Source organism: Arctopsyche grandis, chromosome 5 (assembly GCF_051622035.1).
Source record: "Arctopsyche grandis isolate Sample6627 chromosome 5, ASM5162203v2, whole genome shotgun sequence".
Taxonomy (NCBI): Eukaryota; Metazoa; Arthropoda; class Insecta; order Trichoptera; family Hydropsychidae; genus Arctopsyche; species Arctopsyche grandis.
The window spans coordinates 18974287-19000516 of record NC_135359.1 but is presented as its reverse complement, the minus strand read 5'-3'; the positions used below and the strand labels follow the sequence as shown (position 1 = coordinate 19000516).

The following is a 26230-nucleotide window of genomic DNA, read 5'->3' as shown; positions in this document are numbered from 1 at the left end:
GACAAATAATTGCATTATATTTACGTCGTATTTATTTTAGCGTGTAAATATGTGCATACTATGTACATATGTTTCATTTAATACGGATTAATTGGCCATATCACGAGTATGAATCAAATCTAAATTTGAATGCTTTCTACATATGTATGTATACATCGTGCTGTTTTGAAATGTGTCATTTGATTATAGTACAAACATAAACAATATTGAACCATTCGAGTCTCCGAATTTCAATATTGAATTTGAACTATTATTTTTAAGTAATACCAGATTAAATAATCCAAATAAAAAGTATATAATTATTTTTCAATTTGTATTTATTATCAAAAAAGACCTTCGATTAATGTCATTTGCGACGTATGGATGTGAAAACATTGAATGTCAAGATATTAAGGTAGTGTATGTAGTGGATGGAATGAAGAGATTGAAATGGAAATGGACGGGTCACGTGGATAGAAGAATGGACGAAAGTTGGACACAAAAAGTGCTAGAATGGTACCCGAGAGAATGTTAAAAGGCAAAACGAAGACCGCAAGGAAGATGGGTAGATGAAATTAAGAAAATGTGTGGGGTGAGATGGATGAGAGTTGTGTAAAACAGAGACGAGTCGAAGCGTGTTGTATAGGCCATCAAGCAGTGGATGGTGAATGGCTGAGAATAATGATGGTGATGATCTTCTAAGTTATAAGTTATAAGTATATTCCCAATAAGAAAGGTCAAAACTCCGAACTTCTCTATGACAACGTTTCAGTTTTAAGTTGATTTTAAGCAATATTGTTTTGAACCAAAATTGCTAGACAGTACCTATGTACATATATATGTACCTACTAGAGAGTTTGAGATGATGAATATCTAAGAGTAATGATTCTTCAAAATAATTCGTAAAATTTTCCCATATTTTCCATGATCTGTATATTACACAAATCTGTGATATTTCCCACAGCATATTTTTATAAACTTTTGTTAATTTGGTAATATATGTATGTACATACATATGCTCGTATTGCATTCAAATAAATACATATGCATGTACATACATATATTTATGATCTCGTGTGAAGCATTCATCTAGATAACTTAGACTTTATAAATAGCTTGTATAAGAACTAGAAATCTTCAATTTTGCCAATGTATTACCGTGACCAGACAACTGAATACATGACTATTAAACACACAACTGTTGAACACTTCTACAAGTGCACACATTGATAAGTGAACTTATGGACTGTTGACAACATGGATAGAGTGCAATATTTATAAAGCATGACATTTTGGGTCAAAATAAGTCAATTTGGTCTGCTTATATTTTCATACAATTCGTAAATTTCACGCTTTGTTTGGTCACTTTGTAACTTTGAATTCTCGTTAATCAGTCGAAACTTTTCATAATCGACCCAAATAAACTTCAATAGATATGTGAATATGTTTATGTTTTTTTTAGTAATAAAACTATTCTCAAAAAAGAGATACATATGTACATATGTATATGAAAAAAACTCACTTTTTCGAAATTTTGTCGAGATAAATCGATTGGTTGGAAGCAAGGGACATTGTTTAAAAAAAAAATGATTTTTTAAATTTAGCTTAAATTTGATACGACAAAAGTTTTTCACGAGAGTTTTCGCTCCGGCCTAATTGTACATATGTACGTAGGAAACCGTCCATAACGCAAGCTGCAACTAATGTTTCATTGAAAACAGTCCCTATTGTTAATGAATATACGTCTTCGACAAAATAGACAAAAAGATAAACATATTTTGTCCAAATTGTCAACGGATTACCGCGTGTCCGTCTCTAAAGAGGTCCACGGTAGCCGTGTCTTTGGCCACGCTCATTCTGTGTCCATTGTTCATCACACGTGCGCCTGCACGTACTCGGACTGAGAGAGATTAGGCTTGAATGTCAACTGTGCGTCGACTGTCACACTAAATTACAATAATAACTGTACTTATTTTAATTCCGTCTCCGTTCGAAGTGGTCTCGGCACAATGTCCATTTTACGGTAGACGTACTACGTGTAAGCGAAGATGATCCGAAACGCACGCGAGCCTATTCCGGTTGCCTCTTCGAAAATTGCACATTTGTATGCGTAAGTGCATATGAATCCGTTGCAAATAAATTTGTGCGTCAAGAACGGTGCGTGGGTGAACTCGAACCGAGAGCGATCGAACCCGTATGTGCCATTTCATTCAACTAACCTGTTTTTTCATTTATTTATTTTATACCGTTCATATCTGTATAGGCATAATAAATATAATGTCAGCGTGTAGTATATTTCATATACACTTCCCCACCGTTTGATTAAACGGGAATAAAAATTTGCATAATCATTCCTTATGATCCAATATGGAACTCCATATTGGATCATGTATTCAAATACTTACACTGAGGAGTTCCCTATGAAGATAGAAATACATTATGATTCACATTTGTGGGAGTCTTTCAATGAGTCAATCAAAGGTTTTGACTTTATTCAAAGTCATATCAAAACATATGCGGTTAAAATTTTTTCCCATTTTTTATAACTACTGATCTGTTTCATCCCAGGCAACTCTATTGGTTAATTTATTTTAAGCTAAACTGAGAAGAACAGGTAGCTTTAAGTTCGGAGTCAATTAGCGCTTAACGAATTTCGTCATTACAATAAATCATTTTAATTTGAAAAGCGACACAAGCGAGCATTTTTAATTTGAACCACAATCAACACTCAATGATGATTTAACCGAAAATTAAAAGGATACGTCGCGCATCTAAACACTAATCTATTCTAATCACAGCATATGAAAACATGCGCGTTCAAAGCGCGTGATAATTTCATCTCACAACGTGCATTCATCATCCGGAGTGGACTCCGATGATTATTATCCGTAGACTTTTTGATCATTGATTGATCTTATGATTACTCCGAGGCGAGCAATTATCCTTTCCGACCGCGTCGACATCATCAACGTTTCGATCGTTGATTTCGATTTGCTCGTCTGCGTATCTCAGTCATTTTTTCGTACGAGAAGAAGTCGGCAAGTTTTTAATAGTCGAGGTGGCTACCGGTGATACGCTGCAAACCAAAATTGCCTCTGGTCTCATCCTTTAACCACAGAGTAATTTGTTTTATGATCCGACGAAACAACCGCAATGCACTGTTTCGATGGCGAATATTGATTTGTGGTCATTGGTAAATGGGGTTTTGCATCGCAGAAAAAATCACAGAATCGTCAGTTTCGTATTAAATCGGCCGAATTGCCCACTACGTAGTATTTCATTCCCATAAAATAAACAGTCAAAAGGGAACGCACTCGTATTATGTTAGAGAGGCGCATCGAATACGCGGAGGAAAAAACGAAGATAAATCTTGACGGGTAGTCCTCTTGTACCAAAAAACGGAGATTATCCATTCGTAACGTTACACACGGTAGCCGAATCACTTTCGAGAGATATTATTGAAATTGGTTCCGAGCCAAAATGTAACAAGTCCACTAGCTGGATGCGATTAAGCATCTCTCTCGCTGTACATATGTACATAACAACCCTTGGATCAAATTTTCATCACCGATCATAATGATTTTAAATCGAACGATGACCCGAAAGCATCGGCGCCGTACCTTGTTATTTTACTACAATATAATTGAACTGCTTTATGAATTGGATACATCTAATTATGTATAAACTTATTCAGTAGCTGAGATTGCTACTGTAGTTGGGTTCATGAATATATTTAGGTACAACTACGATTAAAGTCGAAATATTGATTTAATTCTTTTAACGATTTTTAGTACCTATGTATATTGAGTTGGAAAGAACTACATAATCAAATACACTTTAAAGAAAAAAAAGAGTTTTGCCTTTCTATACCTACAATAAATTGGTATTGAGCAGTAGCGTGCCGTGACTTTTAAAACAGGGGACTAAGTATGAAAAAAAAATGTAAATATTTTGAATTTTTGAATTATAATAATCTGTCTTGAAGTGACGAGTATAATTTTTACATGGTTTTTATTAGTTTCACCTTTACCGTTCGCAAGACATTCCTTCCTAAATTCCATTTTGCGAGGTTTGGCCCCCGAAAGAGATTTTAATTGTATCCGCTTAATCATTTCTATGTTAGCATAAATATCGTAAGTAGCCTAAATTTCTTAATAAAATATTGTTCGTTTTCAAAAGTTGATCTTCTGAATGATTTGTCGAACATTAAAGTTCAAAGGCCGCTTTATTTGTTTCCGCGCGCTTCGCACTGATTTGTTCTGGGGGAATCGTTTCGCGAGCCGAGTCCCTTGCCATATTTTTACATACTCAAAAACCTATGTATAATTTAATAAATAGTTCAGAATGATGGACACAAATTAGAATATTCTCAGTGAAAATTACATAAATGCTTGAAGAGACGAGTAAATTAAAAAATGTTTTGTTTTCGACGGAGTGCCTATAGTGAAGGTAATAGAATTGATATGGCGAGTCTGTGCAAGCGAACGACGCGGTGGACCATGCCATAACGATCCACTACCACTACCGCTATCTCAGATAGGGCCGATACCGGTTTTTGAAATACGCTAATCCGAGTGGACAATATCAATATGGACAACGATTTGAATTTATTGTAATTTAACTTTTGTATTTTTTAAATTTTAGGCGACTAGCCCTAGTCATTATACGTATGTATACTATGTATTTTCTCAAATGACTTTGATAACATCGATATTGAGTATTGAATCGATGTCTCAATGGTTTGTTTACGCCGAATACTTCTTTCCAATCAAGCCATTTGTAGTATTGTGCAAGCGAGGCGTTTGTCGAAAGAGGCAGAGTTAATATCTGGCACGATTGCTACGATGAAGACGCTGCAAATGAATGGGTTTCGAGTTTTGGTCCATGGTTATTAAATCGAATGTTGGGCCTGCTACCCGTCTTCGTTAGGGCGTGGTGGCCACAAAAGGACCATGTGGATATCATCGCGGCCGGTAATTATAATTGCCGCAGGAGCCGTTTTACGATAGCAGCAACAGCAGCAGCAGCAAGCAACAATCTGCTTGATCGATGGCCGGGGAGAAAGCACTGAACCGGTTTTGGGACGATGGAGTCCGGCTACTGGGCAATGGGGGCCCCCGGGGCCCCTCCGTGTCCTTCGTGGCCATGGCGTTCTATACAAAAACACAGCTTGTTGCCAATATCGCTGGATAAAAATATGTCTGATCTTTTGAAACGAAGCTTTGTGAACGAGATGAGTGTTTCTATTCAGACTATAGACTTGAGTTTTCGTTTGTGCAGATTGTGTACTGGTTCTTTGGTGAATAGAGGAAAACAGTTTGTGAAGATTATATCATTGTGTCAAATTTTAGTTCCAATTTTTATTTCTACATCATAAATTCATAATTTTTTTTATTTATTTATATAATAAGTTAGAATCAGTGTTGGAAATTTAATAAAGTATATGATCCATTGTATAAAATATGAGTTATAAATAATGGTTTAAAATTTATATTTTCCAAGCAGTGTAGGAGGCTTATCAGTGTATGTGTTTTTAATAGCTGCATATATCCAAGTGGTAAATATAATGATGAGAGTTGAGATATTGAAATGGCAATAGATGGATGGATGGATGAAACGGTCGATAGATGGACGAAAGAAGTGCTCTAATGATACCCGTTAAAAGGTAAATGGAACATGGGTAGATGAAATTAGTAGTAATCATTGATCCCATTTAGCCATTGATTTTACGTGGATATGATTAAAATGGCGGGTGATGTATTTAGAAGCGGTCTCCGTGACGAGGCAGAATGTTAAACGACAGAAAACGCAAATATCGGAAGGCAAAGATCGAAAATCGAAAGATTTTAAGTCGAAAGATCAAAAAAAAATGTCCCGTATTAATCTGCGCGCGCACATTAATACGGGAGGAAAAGCCTGTTGCTCTTGTTCCTGTTGTATCCTGCTCGCGAAAATTAAGTGAGTATGTACCGTTTACCATGCACCATTATTTTTTTGATCTTTCGACTTAAGATCTTTCGATTTTCGATCTTTGCCTTCCGATATTTGCGTTTTCTGTCGTTTAAAATTCTGTCTCATCACGTAGACCCATTTAGAAGAACGGAATATAGATGGACGAAAGAAGTGCTCGAGAGAATGTACATAAAAGGGTGCAAGGAGGACAACAAGGGAGATGGATAGATGAAATCAGAATAAGAGCCAAATTTTTCTTGAATAGTGATCGTAAGTGAAAGTAAGAAGAGGTTTGTAAAAATGTATGAGATGATATGAAAACAGGGACGAATGGAAGGCCTGCATTCTACAGTGGATGGGGAAGTGGCAATTATTTTTATTTAAATATATTGATGATCCATTAAAGAAATATGAGCATAATTTGTTGACTCGTAAAAATAACTATACGATTTTTTTTTCTATTTCGTTTTCTGACATGTTTGATCTCTGGATTCACCATAAGTTTACATCAGTCCTATATGACATTCAAACGATTTCAGACAGATCTTGATATTTTAATCTTCATATTCAATTGATCTCATTCGCCTTTTGGCTACATTATCGGAATCATCGACGCCAATATTTCGTATATAATAAATCTCAACGATGGACTGATATACATATGTATGTATGTATGTACTTGGGGTATTATCTCAAAATATAAAAAAATACACATCATGTGAATGACTTGTGGTACCTTTTAAAAGTGACATAATAATATAATACCATAAAAAATTTTTAATTAAAAAAAAGATGATAATTTTCCTATGAAAAGTGGGGAATCATTTTTATAAAGCTATTAGCCTTATCGGCTATGGAATCTGAATTTATACTAAATGTGAGTATGTACTACTGAAATTAGGATGATAAAATTAATTATTGAAAATGGTACATCGGACACATTGCAATCAACGAATAGCGAATAGTGCTTTTATGTGAAAGCTTTTAAGTACTAATAGATAAATGTAATTATTAGTATGCATCCAGTTTATGTTTGCGATAAAATTATTACACGTATATAATAATTTCCAATACAAAGTATTCAGAACACGAAAACGGGTACAAGATTTTCTCCATTGGATAAGTTGTAACTGTTTAAAAATGTTTCATTGTCATTTTTTTTGCTTTAATGTATGCATGTGAGTATACATACATATATGTATTTATACATTGTGATATTATTCGAAATATAATCCGGCTCGAAGCACCACTTAAAGCGAACCTCAGAGGAACATAAAACGTAATTTATTTCACCTGCGCGTAACACAGGTAGCGAAACGACCAGATCAGACTGGACTTGGACAAAAAGAACAACCTGAGAAGAACGACCGTCCGTTCGTATACAAACGAAAAAAATCAAGGAAAAAAAACCAACATCAATCAGTCCGAGAGATGAAAGCCAATTTATTGCACTAATTCGTTGAAAAACTGATATCACACTCTCGCAGGACGAGAGCGCGAAACTAATCGACTGATCGATTTAGCTCCGCTCTCTGTGGCGCTGATTAAATTCGCCAAAATTTTGTTTTTTAATTTACGAATTCGTATATATATACGGTGAATTTTTACGATTCGATGACACCGGTAGTCCTTGATAGTGTACGAATGTATGGATGTATGATAGAGATAGTGAGGCCGTGTTCAATTAGTAAACTGTGGGGCGCGTCACGTGACCAGCGCATACATAATTTTATGCATATTAATTCATAAACGAAATGGATGCACTTGGGCACACCAGATGCGTCTGAAATGCGCTTTGATCCGTCATATATATTGCGTACATCGATTGTATAGCCTACTTTGTATCTCAGTAAAATAAAACTACAACAACTCAAGCTGTATTTGACTAAACGGCGAATTTGTACTTTGAAGTGAAATTTTGTATTTCTCTACTAATCAATAATTGGCTGTTTTTTTCTGTATGTACACTCATATATATGAATCTATAAGTGTTATCACGTACCATAATCGTTAATCACGTTTTAAAGTTTTGTATAAAAATTTCAGTAGATCTGATTTTTAATTAAAAAAATGCATTTTTCCACGATGCACATGCGTATGCATAATTCTCTGTGTCGATTAATGTTCGTGCAGTGGAAATAAAACTGTGGGGTGGGGATGTGGGTGGTGTGTTCGGATGCAAATTGACGTTTGTTGATTTAGCCCCATCAGCCGCTACATCATATTGCACTCTGGATGCAGTTCGGTGCAACTGTGGCCCGAAATCGACCGCTTGATATATTGCCCCGTCTGGTGATTTATGAACGTCGCGGATTAATGTCGTCGCGTTTAAATTAAAATTTCACAAATCTGACATTGAAACATATTAATTTCAAAAATAATCATTAAAAAATATAAGCAGTGATTTCTATAGGCAGTTCAGAGTAGATATTTTATTTTCAAACTAGTTATACACTCGATGTACATTTAAATATATGCAGTCCAGTTCTATCCCGTGTGTGCACTTGTGACCAGAAGTCATTATGCGCCGGCTTCATCCGAACCGTCAATATGATGATGATGAGGGTGACGGTACGGAAAATTACTACTAGAATTGGAAAATGCACGTACGCATGCATTTTGCATTAATATTGCCATTATAATGTTTTTAATAAATGTTTGATATAATATACATGTTATGTAAATAAAAGTGATCATAGTGTTTGACTTGGGTCAATATGGTTCACAATTGTATTGATATAATGTGTATAAATCAATTATACATGGCTAATTATAGAGTAAACATACTTGACATACTATGTATTATGTATGAGGTTTGTCCTGATATGTTTGAATAGCTTTTGATTAGGGAAAACTTTGTATAAATAGTAAATGTAGTATGTTGTATACATATTCAGATAAGATACAGAAGATTCAATCGTTATATTATGTATGTACAAATATAGAAAAAGTTTAGACGAATTAAGTATTGAAAATAGTAATAAAATAATATAACTCAATAAAGATTTTGAATGAAAATTTGATAAAGAAGGCATATTAAAGTAGTGGTGCAATAAAATTCAACCCAATGTGTGATATTTTGCTTATGATTTAATAGCTAAAATATATGTAAATACATACATACATATGTATGTTGCCTACTATTATTAAAGTTGACGAATTTGTTTTTAAATTGTACAATAAAAATCCTTTTTAAAAAACTATGCCTACATATGTAAGTATATATGTATGTATGTACATACAATCTACCAAAGCCATGCGGTATCATTTTCTCAGTATGATGCGAATCTTCGAAATTCCGCCCCCAGAATATTTTTTCTAATCTTCGGTTATGATTTGAAAATGTACAAATACTATTTTTATTTTAAAAATATTAACTACTTTAAAATAATGATATCAACTATGACAATCAACTAGAACAATCTATTACTGTTTTATCAATTTATTAAATTAACGACAGATTTATTATTTTTGTTTGGCTTATTGAACTTTTTGAGTACTGTTTTATTAATTTAAATTTGGAACAACTTCTTTCCTCGCTAGATAATGTCAGGGAATGTAAATAAAATTCTCTGAGCTACATCAATATTCAGATAAAAGCTATGAAATTGTTTTGGTACAAATAATTTAAAACATCAAAGGTTTCATAGAATATAGCATTCGGGATAAATCACGTAATTCTTCTTGAAGATCATTTGCATTTATATATGATACATTTTCGACCGAAAGTATTGACTGGGGACTGGTACAATAATTTCCTAGCGTTTTGTCATCTACATACATACATATATCCTTGAGTTTTAAAATGTCATGACAAAAACTGAAAAATTTATTATGGATTTCCAAAAGCGCAAATCGTTCATTCAGAGAATTAAGGGTAACTGTCCAAAATATTATACATATAATTGAAAAAGTTTATTTTGAATTTATTTTCCTCTGTTAAGGGTTCATCAACAGCTTCTTCATAGTCAAATTGTATTTTTATTTCGCTGCTTATGACCCCCCTCCCCCCTTAAGGAGCCGCCTGATGCGGCCGCATCACTGTATCATAGCATGACACAGTCCTGATATCTACTATTATGTTATCGTTTAAATAACAAACGCTGAATGTACATAAATTATCCTTTCACGAGTGTACCGGAGTTGAATTTTGTATGAGAAGCATATTAAAAATATACATAACTGTGAATATAAACAATTTGAAATGATGATCAAATTTCAGTTCATGGAAGTCGATTGCACCATTCATGTACACATGTATTGCATTATACGAGTTCGATTATCCTTTTTAGAGCCTCTCGTATCGACAGAAGTCTCTGGTGTTATCTGTCTAACCTTTAGCTGGCTGCCATCGTTTATCTGTTGTCTTTTTTATTAATCATTGAGGCCCATTGAGGTTACGCGTTGTTGCACTTTTATCGACGGGAGGTCCCGCCGGGTGGACAGGTGTCCTTGCGGTCCCCGAAATCAACCCCTAACCAAATATTATCAAACCCATTGTGACAAATGACATGTTAATGCAAACAGATACGCGAACCCATTGTCGAACGACGGGGGATCGCGGGATTAAATCCGGGAGAACTACTCGAAACCGACGCTTACTTACCCCTGCATTTTTCAAATTATACATATATCCATAGGCATTATACGAACATGCTGATGCCAATTTGCACAATTTTACACATCCATATACAGATCGAACTTAAATAAATAATAGTATAAATGTACATTATAACATGAGTTAACTTAAATCATGTATAACATAAGTTCAAATATGATCAAATTATAAAATTTCACAATATATTTTAATTTCAAATATAATTTTATACATATATCTCTCCCTTTCTGTATCATTTATTAGAAATTGAGTCGGAATCTAGAAAAAAAAATCCATTTAACAATATAACGATATTCTACTGAAGTACTTAGACATTACTAAGTATTCAGTACTTAGAAGGCATTACAAAAATTGAAATCACGATTAGAATTCAATCCCTTGCAAGTCAATCTTGCACGTATTGTACTTTCCGTTAAAAAATCTTAAAAGTTGTGATTCTAAAATCAGGCAGTACATACCATAAATTAAATGATGATCTATAAAAAATAGAAAGGTTCATAATATGTATATAAATATGTATATAGTACAAGGTTCATAGTTCAATTTTGTTTATGATTAGAACACACTAAAAAACGCGACATGGGACGCGGTGGTTGTACACCAGTAGTGATATGCGTGTCTTCGTGCTAATGGTAATGCAGACGAACTTACATATTATTCCAACAAGTTTCTCCTAAATTTATTCAAATATGAGACTCACCGTTATCTATAACTTTCAAATTTATCTCAATAAAAGAAGAGAAAACACTCAATGGGGTGAGTTTTGGCCTGATCGCCATAGCATAGTTCGGGCGTATGATCAGAATGTACATACATATAAGACGTTTAATTGCACCTATTTAAGTTGTTCCCAACTTAATTGAATTGTAACTTGTCAGTAATGTAAGTATCAGATTATGATCGTTAATGTATGTAAGTAGTAGACATTTAAATCAGAACATTCAATGTTATGTTTCCGTTTGATGTTTAAGTCTGCATTCTTATTGGCGTTTCGATGAGTAACATGATGCTGGTTTAAATACATAGTTACAATTACAATACTGTTGCGCTCGAGAGAATTGTGATGACGGTTATACTAACGGATACTAACTGCATACAGGTGATTTTTTTGTATTTAGATTTTCCATGACAAATATGATTCATCGACACATTCAGTTAGGTGCATCGGACGAGTGCATAAATCGTCAAAGGTGACTCACAATTGAAATTATGCGAATTTGCAATTTTGCAGATGCAGATTTGCATAACGATCACAATGTGTGTGAAAAATTTAACGCGTGAGAAACCCTTCCGTGTGTTTTTTTTTTCAAATTATATATACATATGTACATACAATCGATTTTTCTCACCAGGATGTGTCTAAACGGAAGTGTCCATTATCGAGTGATTTTCAAGTGCGATTTCGAATCATTTATCAGTGCATTATCGGAATGGTATACAAGGGAAATAATCATTTGCGAATTTTTTCTATGCACAATAGTACATATCTCGGAGGCTAATTTAGCGTGTAACCCCGAGAAGAAAGGGTTAAATGCTACGAATTTGCATGTCGGTGAGGCCGTAAGCATAATTGCGGCAAAAGATGCATTTCAATGACAATGCGACGGCAGCGAGTGCAAATTTGCATCTCGAAAAACGTGTGAGAAAACGTGAAATTAATATTTGCATACGTTTTTATTCCTTCCATTCAAGTCGAAAACTTTGCATCAAAAGACAATATTGATTGCATTATGCATACGAGATTATGTGAATATTTTCGATCAATCCCAATGACAGGAATGAAATATGCACTTGAGGTTCTTTAATTTGAATCATTTTGAACCGAGGGTCCCGCTTTTGGGGACAATTGTTAACACATTGAGGCCGGAAGTGGTGCACGTGTGGCCGCTTATTTAAATTAAGGCAATATGCTAATTGCTGAATCACCTACAATCTGTTCTGCACTGTACACAGGTGCTCTCAATAGAGAGTTGCATCGCTAATTTAGTCGAAAAAATAAAATGCACGTGCACTTGATTCAATTGCGTGTTAAATCGATTCACGATGATAAGTGATTTCCGCAAAATTTGTACCGATCAATAGATTAACACTTTAATTAGTTAGATTAAATCTACGAAATGTCAGAAATTCCGTGTAATACATACTTTAAATATGTATGTGTACATACATATATTGATGTAAAATTCAACGATTGAAAATGTCGTTACAGCTTTGATAGGTGATTTTATGATTCAATTTTCATCCTATGTATATGCGAGATAAAATCTATAATTATTAAATAGTCATTTAATACAAATTTTGATGAATTTAAAAGATTATGATATGCAAACTACTGTTGTTTTTTGTTTTTTTTTTGGAAGAATATACCTTACTTTATTTATCGTCAACATCAGACGAACCACATGTCCCGCTAAATATGCTAATTTCGACATTTAAGTGTTTTATTTAAAGGGTAAATATTAATGTGTGCATAATTAAATATTACATGATTCACCCCCTCTTCCCCTCTGTCGTTGACCCTCTTTTACTCCTCTTTACGGTCGAATAAATATATTTAAGTAAATGCATTTCGAAGAGGGTTTTTGACATGCGTGAAATCTTGCCATTAAAATACGCCAAATCATCGCCAATTAAACTTTTTATAGTTAGATAATTTTTCATACAAGTTCAAAGGAAATCGTACAGGTTGTAACTTGTGCTGATGATTTATACAAGAACACTATGTAGAACGTCATTATTATAGGTTATTTTTATTACATATTATCGAAATGATTTGACTATGAAAAAAAATCGAATGTATTCCAAATCCAATATAGCCTATATAGATTTACGTCACAGAATTACGACCGGCACTGATTTAATATAATTAGACGTAATAAAAGAAATGTAATATTTATTCAATTAAAAAAATGAAATTTTAGAAACTAATAACTGATATAAAGCTGCAATGAACGACCTTGAAATATTAACTTGTAGTATATTTTCGGTAATGAACCTGTTAATCATCTAATCCCACCTGTGCGTATTATAAATGCCGTAATTAATCACGACACGAGTAGCGCCACTTCACATCGTCGTATTTGGGGCTTTGCAGAGGGTTGTACAAGCCCCTAGAATAACAGGTGTTCCACATATACAATGTATAAAAAAAATGCCCTCATTTTCCAGATGCACCGCCGTGCATAATCCGACTTGCACTACCATTGTGTGCGCATAGGTAGTCTGTAACTAACAAAATAAATAAGCGAAAGTGGGGGATTAGTCGTCCACTGTGTAGTATTTATGCAATTTGTATTGTTGTATAAATACTACACAGTAAAAATGTATTGAAAATAAAAATAATAAATATTTAGTTTAAATTCTAATTAGACTTTTTCACGAAACAAATGAATACGCTTGTTTAACTTGACGACCGATTGTAGTGGAGTTTGTCGACTAAAATTGGACAGTTTCAAACTGAATATGGATGAAAATCAGTTGGAAAAGTCTTTGTCAGATTGTCAACTTGATTCTATGGTGAAAATGGGTGAGTTTTTACGCAATACCGGAATCAAAACCATAAAAGATGCATTGATATATTTCTACTGTTCATTTAATCTATGATTTGGAATATATAATACTTACATACATAAATATATTTTGTATATGGAGAGTTTGTAAATGTATATTATATTACAGTGGTCTTCACTTTTCTGATTTTTTTTTATATCCAGTTTCTGTTTTGGTGAAAATTTAATTCTAGTTATTTTCAAAGGATGTACATACATATGTATGTATAACTGAGGATTTTTTTAGAATTGTGTTTTATTCTTGAAATTTATCATACCTATGTATTTATTATATTTAAAACTGTTTGAAAACTTTAGGAGACAGTCAGTAAGTCAGTAAGTCCTGCAAACTTTACCAGACAGACAGTAAGTCCTGCAAACTGACTTACAGACAGTCAGTCCTGCAAACGTGACCAGTGATCTATCCTGAGCTTAATCAATCAAAATCTCGTAGTCGAATTCCCGCATGATCACAAAATTTCATATATTGTCACTACAATAAAGTAAAACTTCAAAATTTTATCATACCGGTTATATACAAAACTATTCCGATCAGAAGAGATATCGGTTAAGAAGAGATATCCATAAGAGTTAGACATACTGATTGTTAACGGTCAAAATCTCGAGGTCGAATTCTCATACTATTGCAAAACATCACCTATTGATACTTCGTGTACATACTTATGTATATGCATGTATGTATAATGTACATACGTTGATGAAGTAAAAATCTGCCATTAAGATATTTGATTGATGTATTAAATATAATGTACTTTGCTGCTAAAAAAATCATTTCTTATAAGTTCATTTGTGATTAAATTGGAAAAACAAAAAAAATAATAATTTTTTTTTGTTTTCAGGAGGTGGAGCTGCACTTGGAAGTTTATCATCTGTGCTATTCTTCCGCGGACGAATGTGGCCTGTCATATTCGGACTCGGATTCGGTGTCGGCATGTCGCTGATAAATTGCAAGAAGTCCGTCAACGGATTGCTGCTTTCCGATATGAAGAAACGAAGCTTAAACATTAGACCAATGTGTGAATAAATTAAACGAACGAATAAATTTGTTTTTTTTCATCGCACCCAATTGTTTTATTGAATTTGTCACGCGAGCGCCGCGCACTCTATGGATTATTCATGAATCGGTAAGTTCATGTATAATTTTGAACGTTTTGAGTCGACAGCATCAAGGAGGACGGACGCATCTGTTCGTATCGCACAGGTTCAAATGTGACGGTTTTATTCATGAAATGCAACTGCAACTGCAACCGACGATGCACACGTGCTACCGCTGAAAACCGGTAGCGTTCGCTCTGACACATTGAATACATTTTCATCACGAAATCAACGATTAAAGTATGCAACGCATGTGCCACATATGTATCAATAAATTTGAAAGAATCTAAATATATGTATATTCTAGGCGTGAATCTAATTACATTTGACGGTGGCCAGCCGATCAGCATCCAATTGAACGGATCAGAATACAATAAAAGAAGATTTTATTACATTGGTAATTAGTCAAAACATATCAAGATCGACTCAAATTAACTTTAATAGGTAAATATTGAGTGTTTATTTATTTTTTAAATAGTAAAAAAAAAATCGAAAATATTATTTCAAAAGAGATGCGTATGATATGTATGTATATGTATATGAAAAAAACTTACTTCGAAATTTTTGTCGATATAAATCGATTAGTTGCAGGCACAGGACATTGTTTAAAATCAATGATTTTTTATTATTTAACGTTCCCTTGATACGACAAAAATTTTCTACTAGGTCCATAGATGAAGATCCAAAATTCGCGTTTTTCGCTTCGGCCTAGTGTACATACATATGTATGTATGTACATGTCATGTAGCAATTTTACATTTCTTCAAATGATTTCGGGCAATCCTTATTGAACTTTGAAGAAGTGTTGATATGTGTTGCCGCATTTAAATTGAAAGTTGTAAGCTATCTTAGACTTAACTATGTAATTGTCATCAATCAATCAATCGACAGTGCAAGTGATGAAAGCAATGTTGTCAATTGTCAAAGTCAACAAGTCATTATTGGTAATAATCTGTACTGGAGAAATTTTATGTGACAATAATCGTCGCTTGTTACTACTTTCATTTATTTTGCAAAAAGGGACTATATTTTTATATTTTGACAATCACAACTTCATGAAAATCAGTTGAGAAATACACTGTATACATTTAGCGCTATTCTACCAACATGAAATCAATGACAACATATAAATTTTTTTCCTTAATATTATTTTTATTTATTTTATTTTATTTAAATAGGCACACATACAGAATAAAATATAAAAAGAAAGTTGTATAATGAGACAAAAAATAATAATAAACATAAATAAAAATATAATATTCCATTTACAGTGAGCACCACATGGTGATATAAAAAAGTAAAAAAGTAATTAATCGTAAGTGAAAGTAAGAAGAGGTACATATGTAAAAACATGCATTCATTACTATATATTATACATTAGATGGAAGTTCTGGATAAATGATCCAAATCATCTAAATGACATTTCATAACTTCTTTTTTATGCGATGTAAAATTACAATTATATTCAAAATCGGTAATTCATATTAATTTGATGTATTATAACTATTAATAAATTGATGGTCTAAATATTATTAATGTAGGTTGGATCCTTTATTCAGAATAACGTCGATATAAAAGATATCGAAATTAGTTTTCTGTGTATTTTATGATTGAAAAAACTGAAATTTTCAGTTTTCCTCTTATTTATTTATTTATTACAATTACAATAATAATAATAATAACAATAATTAAAGATTATGTACATATGTATGTATGTACAGCAAGTTTTAAGCAACTGTGTTTTAAAATTTGTTATTTGTTGCTAGTGTGTATATATGACTATTAAATTAACGATTAGAAGTCGAAAATCAATACACAACGAATCAGTGAAAAATCTGTGCATAATCTTACAGCTGCAGTATGAATAAATCACACGCATTGATATAACATCCTAAAATAGCAATAAATAAGCATTTTTTGAACAGACTGTTTAAAGAAAAGTCAACACAGACGATGTCTTCTTTTCATCTGCGGCTAATGCGATATTAAATCTGACTTATGAGCGTTATGCAACCGTCTCAGGTTAACGCATACAAACACACATACAATGCAATGTGGCGTCGTTATTGATGCGTCAAAAGCGTAACGGTACGCCGAAACGTCACGACCAGATTGCGCCAGGCGCTACACGCGGCTCACCAATCTTGGCAGGTGACAGACGAAGACGGTCGCAATGAAATGACGTCATGTAAAGGGGTTAAATCCCTGGGTTCGCCCTCAAATATTGAGGAGCTGCCCGACGGGATGCCTCATAATCTCCTTCGAGATCGATTTCCGTTTGCACGCAGTTAATTATAATATATGCAATATTGTGTGTGTATGTGTGTGGTAAATTTTTGACCATATGGTAGTGACCACGGGGACCCCATGACCACGGTAACCCACCCGGTCAGAAGAGAACACCTGTGCGGTTGTTCACCGCTACTCTCGCTCGTAATCTTCACCGATTTGGGGGGTGTTGAGTTGTTCCTGGGGGCGGTCAAATTAATAGGGCTGCCACATATCATATAATTCAGAATTTTTTTGATTCAATTTTCTCTCAGATGGTAAGGTTTTGTATAAAATATAGTACTATAAAAGTGATAATTTAATTAGCATTAAAAAATTAATGTTAACTAAGATATAATAAAGGTCTGGTTTCACTTTCAGTGACCAATATCTATAATAGATAATTTTTTTGTTTTTTTTGCGCTCCAAATTACGCGCAAAAATAAATTTTATAAAAAATATAATTTATTTTTTATTTTCAATAGTATTTCTTCATCAAAAATAAAATACGTATTATACTTATTCAATATTTTCAATGGAAAAAAATCAAAATTTCTTTCAAATGTTTGAGAAAGCCTGGTGTAGAATATGAGCTCAATGGGCCACTGTTCGAAGAAGAGTATCTTCAAAAGTTTTCATATACATAGGTATAGAATATATTATATGTTTATGGATATATTTGTGTGTGATGAGTAGAGGTAGGATAGTCACAGTGCTATCCATTGTTCGGCAAACCTTTAACAATGCATTTACAACCTTTGATCAATACACGGCCCCCTCAGGCTCCGGTGACTAGTGATGAGTCAGGGCTCCTCAAATTAATTATTATTGATTTATTTGACACATTCGCTAAATTCAAGATTTCTCATCAGAGGGATATGTAAGACTGAGCAATTTTTAAATTTACGAAAAGGCTACGGAAATATTGGATTTTTTACGAGAGGGAGCACTACGTTTCTAGATTACACGAAATGGAGCGGTGTTCCCATGCACTTGCGTCCATTTCGAGTCCTGGGTACATTTTACTCGTACTATTGCACCATCTATATACTATTTGTAGCAAATAAGAGAAAATAAAGAGACGTATGAGACACGAATGGTGATGGATTTGGGCTGATGAACGCTATTTTCAAATCCAAAATACCACTTTGCACGAAGAAAAAGTGTTTGCCAGTGATTATGTATGGATGCGAAACAATGGCATTGAACGCCGAAATTCTGTATAAAGTCCAATCACTCACATAATTATGGAACGCTTTGTGATCGCTATAACGAGGAGATATGGGAAACGAAATACGTGTTTGAGAAGTATTACATGAATAGTGGAGAGAGTGAAGAGATTGAAATGGCATTGGGCGAGTCACTTAGCGAGAAGAATGATTGCAAGATGGACAAAATAAGTCCCCGACGATACCCGAAATAATGTAAAAGGACGTAAGGAAGGACCATAAGGAAAATGGATGGATAAAATTAGAAAATTGTGTGGAATGAGGTGGATAAGTGTTGATCAAAAAAAAAGAGAGACGAATGGAGGCTTGTTGGGAAGGCTATCATCCAGCAATGGATGATCAGTGGCTGTAGAAGATGTTGATGATGCGGATATACTAAATCACCGCCTGTAAATGTAGATTATATCATTTTTATGAATATTATAAGTTAGGCCAATTGAGAGCACGACTGGATGCAAAAGGATTGATAGATAGGCCGACGGGCAGATAGATAAACGTATAAAAGCTAAAAAGATAAATATGTATAGGAAGATTGTGGAAAATATAAGTTGAATTTTGCCTAATGGTCATGATCATTATATGTAACAAATATCTAAAAAATAAAGTCCCAAGTTTAAAAGGCACATATACATATCTTACATTTTACCTGGCATAATTTGTATTTTATTTTCATTGAACAAAAACGGGGTAATGAAATATTGAAACTATAATATTATAACTGTATTGTATATATGTATTATGTATATTTCAAATTTTTATTAAATTCACAAGTACGTGGAGCTTTTATCGGAAGCCCAGGCGTCGACAACCCTTGCATCATAATTCGTGCCTCATTTCACCTTATCGTAACAAATTATCGGCTGACAATCGTGACGGTACATAAATTAGCGCTGGCACGAATCCTTCACAGGTTAGGAAGCTCGGAAAATAAATATAAATTGTTATTAATAAAAATTATACATGTATAATATACGTATGTATGTATGTGTAAGCTTATTCGAAGGAGTACGCTCGAGGGTTATCTTTTTAGGGGTGCCAATTTTATGCACGGCTTATTTTCATTTTAAACAAAATGGAAAAAAGCTCACTTCGTATGATATAATGCGGTAATCGGATCGGTTTAAAATTTCGAAATCGGTCCTAGCGATCCTTCGGATTATGTATTAGTATTATCTCCTTTAGGCTGTGCGAATGTTATAACTAATATTATTGAAAGCGTAACAGATGTTGTTGTTCATGGGTTAGAATTTGCGTCAAAATATGAGCATATTGGGCAATAAAGAGGTGACCCCGCCGATCATAATTATCCACTTGACATGGAGTCGTTCGAGTGTGACTTTTCAACGGTATATGACGGTTGATTGATGGCAATTATGACAGATTATGGCCGATATTATTGTCCATTTGTTCGTTTAGTTCGTGTGCTGTAAATTAACAATTTCATTTCATTCTGTGCTATATCTTGGAAAATAATATTAGAAATCGTGTTTGCAAATTTATTGATCATAATAATTTGACATTAGATGTAAATCAATATAAATATAATATATTAACCTTTCTGCAATGAAATTTAATGTGATCAAAGTTCATAATTCAAATTTTGTTTATGATTAGAAAATCATTTTTCCTTGTGAGTTTATAATGTATGTAAGCATATTATTATTGTAATTTTAGATACGTGTTTCTTATTCTAAATGTATGGATGTGATTTTTTCATATAAAATTGAATAGGGCAAGATGAGATTTGATGAAACAGGAGTAAGTTATAAAACCTACATAATCATAACTTCGCTTATCATTATTTTCTTAATTTGATTGTGATGTATTAGTGGAATTTTAATCTACTCTCTTCCATTTGGGCCTCGCAGGGATGTTTTGTATTTATAGCTTGTTCTTATTTATCGGAACAGGCTGCAGTTGCAAGACATTCCCTTCTTTGTATTTTTACTACTTATTAAATTATCTTTGTATTTTATTACTAATTTAAATTTTCATTTATCCGCTATTTTATTACTTTACTGTTTTTTTATGATTGTGTTTAAATGCTTTATTTATCTTTTCTTTTTTTTTGTATTTTTTTTTTATCTTATTTTTTGCTTTTGCTTTTTGTTCTATCTATTTATTTTTGGTTTTTCTCCCTCTCTTGTTTTATTATCTAGGCCATTGTGGCGCATTAGGTTCTTCCTGTAATGCCACAATGGTCCAAAACTTTTAAATAAATAAATAACTTTAAAACAGAGACAGATATAATTCGTAAATCCAAGAAGAAAAATCGTCAATGAAAATTTGATGAATTTATGACTTCCTTGAATGTGTGTATTATTAGTAAACGCCGGATCCACAGCGCGCCGTTTATTGTTCAATTGTTGTAAATGGTATTGTTCAATTGTTGTAAATGGTTCGCCCAAACTTTTTTTTTGTACTCTAGCTTTGTAAATATAGGAAAACCACCCCGATTCCTCGAAAAAGCACTGTCTCTATCCGGAGTCTAATTATTTGTCAAAAGTCATCGTTGTTTTCTTTTTTACTACATACATACATATGTATGTACATCTTTGAGAACTAGAGGAATGGACGAAAGCTGGAAAAAATGAGTGTTGGAATGGTACCCGAGAGAATGTAAAAGAGTGAAAGGAAGGCCGCAAGAGTGATGTGTGGATTAAATTATAAAAAAAATGTGAGGGGTGAGATGGATGAAAATTGCGCAAAACAGAGATGAACGGAAGCATTTTGGAGAAGGCTTGTAGAGGTTGTAGTCTGTCAGTGATGCGAAACTTAGGCATTGAACGCTAGATTGCACACAAGATCCAGTGCACTCTAGGAAGTATGGAACGTTGTATTTTTGGCATATAGAGGAGAGATAAAAAACGGAATACGTGGGTTAGAAGAATGGCAAAGAGTAAAGAAATTGAAATGACAATGGGCGGGTCACGTAGCTAGAATGATATGAAAAAAGTGCCAAAATGGTATCCGATAGAATTTAAAAGGGTGCAAGGAAGGCTGCAGGGGAGATGGCGGATTAAATCAGAATAATGTGTGGAATGAGATGAGATGAAAGTTGCTCAAAACGGAGAAGAATGGAGGCATGCTAAATGGGACTTCAACTAAGCAACAACGGCTGTGAATTATGATATAATATTGTCAACCATTAATGCATCAGAAACATACTTGTTTAAAATCACGATTTTGTTCATACATATATATTATTTGATATGTTTATCAAACGAATGATTTGTACAGATGACAGTTACTCTAACATTAAAAACAATTTAAGTGCATGTTTTCACCGTCACGTTTAGGCGACAAGGATCAGGTTTCAAAATTTTGATATTCTACAAAAAGTTTCAGATTAACACGGACGCGTTGTAATCGAACCACTAAACCGCATAATTGTTGCACCGATTTTTGACATGAAAAATAACGAGGCCGGATAATGTTTGCAGCAATTACGGCATACCTTTGTCGGCGGGGGATAATCTCGCCAATTATATCTCGCTAATGCACACACAAAAATAAAGCAGGCAACAAACAATAAGAAATAAATAAAAATAAATGTAATTTCACGGTGTTACGCACCCGTGCCGCGAAAACGGGTTCAAAATCGAGCCTCCGAACATCAACGACGGGCGAGTAAACGGTAACGAATGCTGCACTTGCACGCGTTGCACTTGCACCGGTGATTCATTGCGTCGCGGATTAATTTTTACTCCGTGTTTTTTATTTCATTTTCGTTTTATTGTTGTTTTAAATACCACCAATAAAATGCACGGGCGTCTTCCGGTTGAGATTCCCCCATTGTAATCAGTGCTGGGTATTAATCATCGATGACACTCGTACGAATATTTTGCCGTGTTCCGATGTCGAAAACATAATTTTTCAGATGTCTGAAAACATATAAATCATACGATGTATGATGTCTGACCAGTGTTTAATTGAAGACTTGCAAGTCGTTATTGCAATACGCGTGCCGCAATTAACCCTCAAAGTGGCTGCGTTTCGTATAATAACAATTCTCGATTGCTCTAGTTTGTAATTATAACGGTGTAGATGTATGCAAACCTTGTCGTTTGATAATATATTATTGTGTGCATGATTATCATGATGTTATGAAAATTTTGAGCACAGGATGCTACCGTTTTCCGAGAAAACAATGACAACGAATTTTGGTTGTGTCTCGTGCAAAATTATACACTACGGTTGTAAATTCATTTCCTTCCTGGTAATCCTTAATGATACGTTTGCACGAAAGCTAAAGGTAAATGACCCCGAATACTTAAGGACATACCTACATAAATTATAAAAATAAAAAATGGAAAAAGTAACTAAATCTTATGTACATAGTCATATTTGTATTTATCTAACATTGTTGATTTTCTTAATACGTATACAATTCAGTGGATTTTCCGAAACTTTTCCTTGAATTTAGAAGTATGTAAATCTAGCTCGTTTGAGTTTTCGTTATGTTTTTATATACGTATATGTACATTGCTTTTAAAATTGAGATACTGTAAAGGAAGTTTCTCAAATATACATACTTGCCTATATAATAATTTAGGGTCAACGTGACGAGCCGGAATGTTAAATTACCGAAAACGCAAATATCGGAAGGCAAAGATCGAAAATCGAAAGATCTTAAGTCGAAAGATCAAATAAAAAGGGTGCTTGGTAAACGGTACATACTCACTTAATTTGCGCGAGCAGGATACAACAGGAACAAAAGGAACAGGCTTTTCCTCCCGTATTAATGTGCACGCGCAGAATACGGGAGGAAAAGCCTGTTCCTCTTGTTCCTGTTGTATCCTGCTCGCGCAAATTAAGTGAGTATGTACCGTTTACTCAAAGGACATCAACCTGTTCAACCAGATTGCAATTACCTTGGATTTGTTCAATCTAAAATACGCTAATCTGGTTGAGGGATTGATTTAGAATCGTAGATGTGTTTTCAGATATTATTTTTATTATTATATTTTATTGATGTACATATATGTATGTATATGTATAGATATAGCGACACTCTGGAGTAAAATGTAACGTGGAAAAATTTTAGTAAATAAATAATAATATGTATGTACATATATTTAATTAATTAGCTATACAATGGTTTTTTGCAAATATACGTGTATGTAACTGTATTTATATACATACATATGTATTTACCTATATAATATTACGCAAATATACAAATTTCACACTTTCCATTGATAAACTGGGCCAGTGTGCTATACAAGTACACTGGCCCAGTGTATTTGAACATACAATATAATAATAAAACTTGTTTCAGAAGAAATGCCAAAATTTACTGTCGTTGTAAAAATAAATAAAATATTGTACATTGTACATACATGATAAAAACTGTTATTTGACATTCACAATCTTTTAAAAAAAATTGCTCTTTTTCGGGTATTTAATTAAAAAAATTATCGATTATTCGGACGAACAATCGTGTAATATTGTGATATGTAATATTGTACATATGTAATATTGTGACTCTATAGCTAATGCTATCGATCATCATCAAACATTATGGGTTTCCTTATATACGTATGTATGTACATATGTGCATATGTATACTTTTAAAATAACCACACAATTCAGGAAATTCCAGTGAATTATTTGTATGTAGAAATATGTATGTTTTGGAAAATCGATTGGGTAATATTTAGAATATAATATATATTCAATAATATTCAGAAAGACAGAAATCGATTGGGTAATATTCATTGGAATAAATAAAAAATATACTGGCTTAAATCAAGATCCCTAATGGTTTCGTTTTCGACCCCAAGCCAGCCAGCCTGATGGTTTCTTATCTTGATTGTCGATATTTTTCAAAAGTAAACTGAAGTTAAGTAAATCGAGATAAGAAACTACCCATAGATTCGATTGTATGTATTGTATACATATAGATACATGTCAAATAAAATAATTGCAAAAATACATAACAACTATTCTAGTAATATTTGATCGAAACATCGTGAATTATTTGTATCTAGAAGTCGATAGCATATACGTATGTATATATACATATGCACGTAGAAATCGATTGGGGAATATTTATTGGAATGAATAAAAATGGCTTGAAGCAACACCCCGAACGGTTTCAATTTCGACCCCAAATGCATAGTCTTCCTTTTTTCAACAATACACCCCTCTACAGAGTGCATTGTTCACACGGGTTGGTCGAAAAGTGCATCATATAACACACCTGACGTTACTCGCTTTCAAAAGCGCATTCACACGTTATAATTGGACACGTCGCGTCCGGCTCTGTACTGATTAATGTCCGACAACGACACAAACCATCCGAGATCGGTGACCCATTGCGAGACGCGATTTTTTTTCATATAAACCACCATAAATACCACCATCCATTCCTCATTCATGGACGATGATTTTTCATTTTCACCACATACAAAACTTAAGACGAATTCGACAGTTGCGTTTATATCAGAAGGGGATGTGTTGCTATTACGCGTCTGATTAGAGATACGTTCTCGTTTTAACGACGTTAGGCTTTCGCGGTGATTAAATATAATGGGGTACCAGAGATCAAGCAGCTCCCTTCATACGTATGTGGTACTTTAGCCCGAAAGTCATGCTTAATTGAATAAAATACCATATAACGTTTATGTGTGTCTTCATGTTTGTCGCAATAAAGCGTCTGAAATTCATTTTAGCGTCTCGTTTGTACGTTAATTAAACGTAATTTGTAAGCAACTTGCACGGTAGCATGTTTTATATGATTATTTTTACAATGTTAAGAGTAATAGTAGTATTAATTATATTCAAAATTCTTTAGGATTAGATTTATGTCTCATTTAAGTAGCGCATTTTTAAAGTCTTTCTGCGAAAATCTATAATTATATTATGGCATTAGTAGGTTTAAACAGATAAAATGGCCATTTTATAGTATGACAAATCTTGTTCGAGCGTTAATTACGGCCGCGTTTTGCCGCATAAGCGCATCTGCGTTTTATTGTGTGATAAAACGCAGTTCACCTATTTGCAGTTTCAGTTTAATGCAGTCGACGAAGTGCAATGACGTCTTCTAGCCTCACCCCTTATCTGATTGATGTAACCCTTTCGGGTTGAGTTCATCCCATTACCTTCGGGGAACGAGCGCTAGAACTTGACTGCCTGAATTACGAGTACATCAGTTTTTCAGGGCAGAATCACTACTTGAGGAAATCATAAAATTGCTACTATTGAAACCTAAAGATCAGAAATTGTCTCAGAATGGTGCAATAGTGGATTTTTGACGAGCACATAAATAAGTTCCAGTTTTGTTCTTTAGGTTCATTTTCACTGATTTCGATTGAAATATAATGGATATGTGAAACATATGGGTAAATAGTATGGGTATTACCCATATCTCTACCCTACTCCTTTCCTTTTGGGTATGCTTGAGTATAATTCTCTCGAATTTCGGAGAAACTTCTCATTAATTTGTTTTGTTCTCCAGTTTATATGTGATAATAACAGCTTGGGACAGTTAGACATTGTCCCTCGTGATTTTGCGC

The 26230-nt window shown here is 33.7% G+C and overlaps 1 protein-coding gene across 1 annotated transcript in view; it reads right to left on the bottom strand.

Annotated features, from left to right (window-relative positions):
* LOC143912356 (uncharacterized) overlaps positions 1-26230 on the bottom strand; it is a 335111-nt gene that overhangs the window by 1052 nt on the left and 307829 nt on the right. The gene's annotated exons all lie outside the window — the stretch shown is intronic.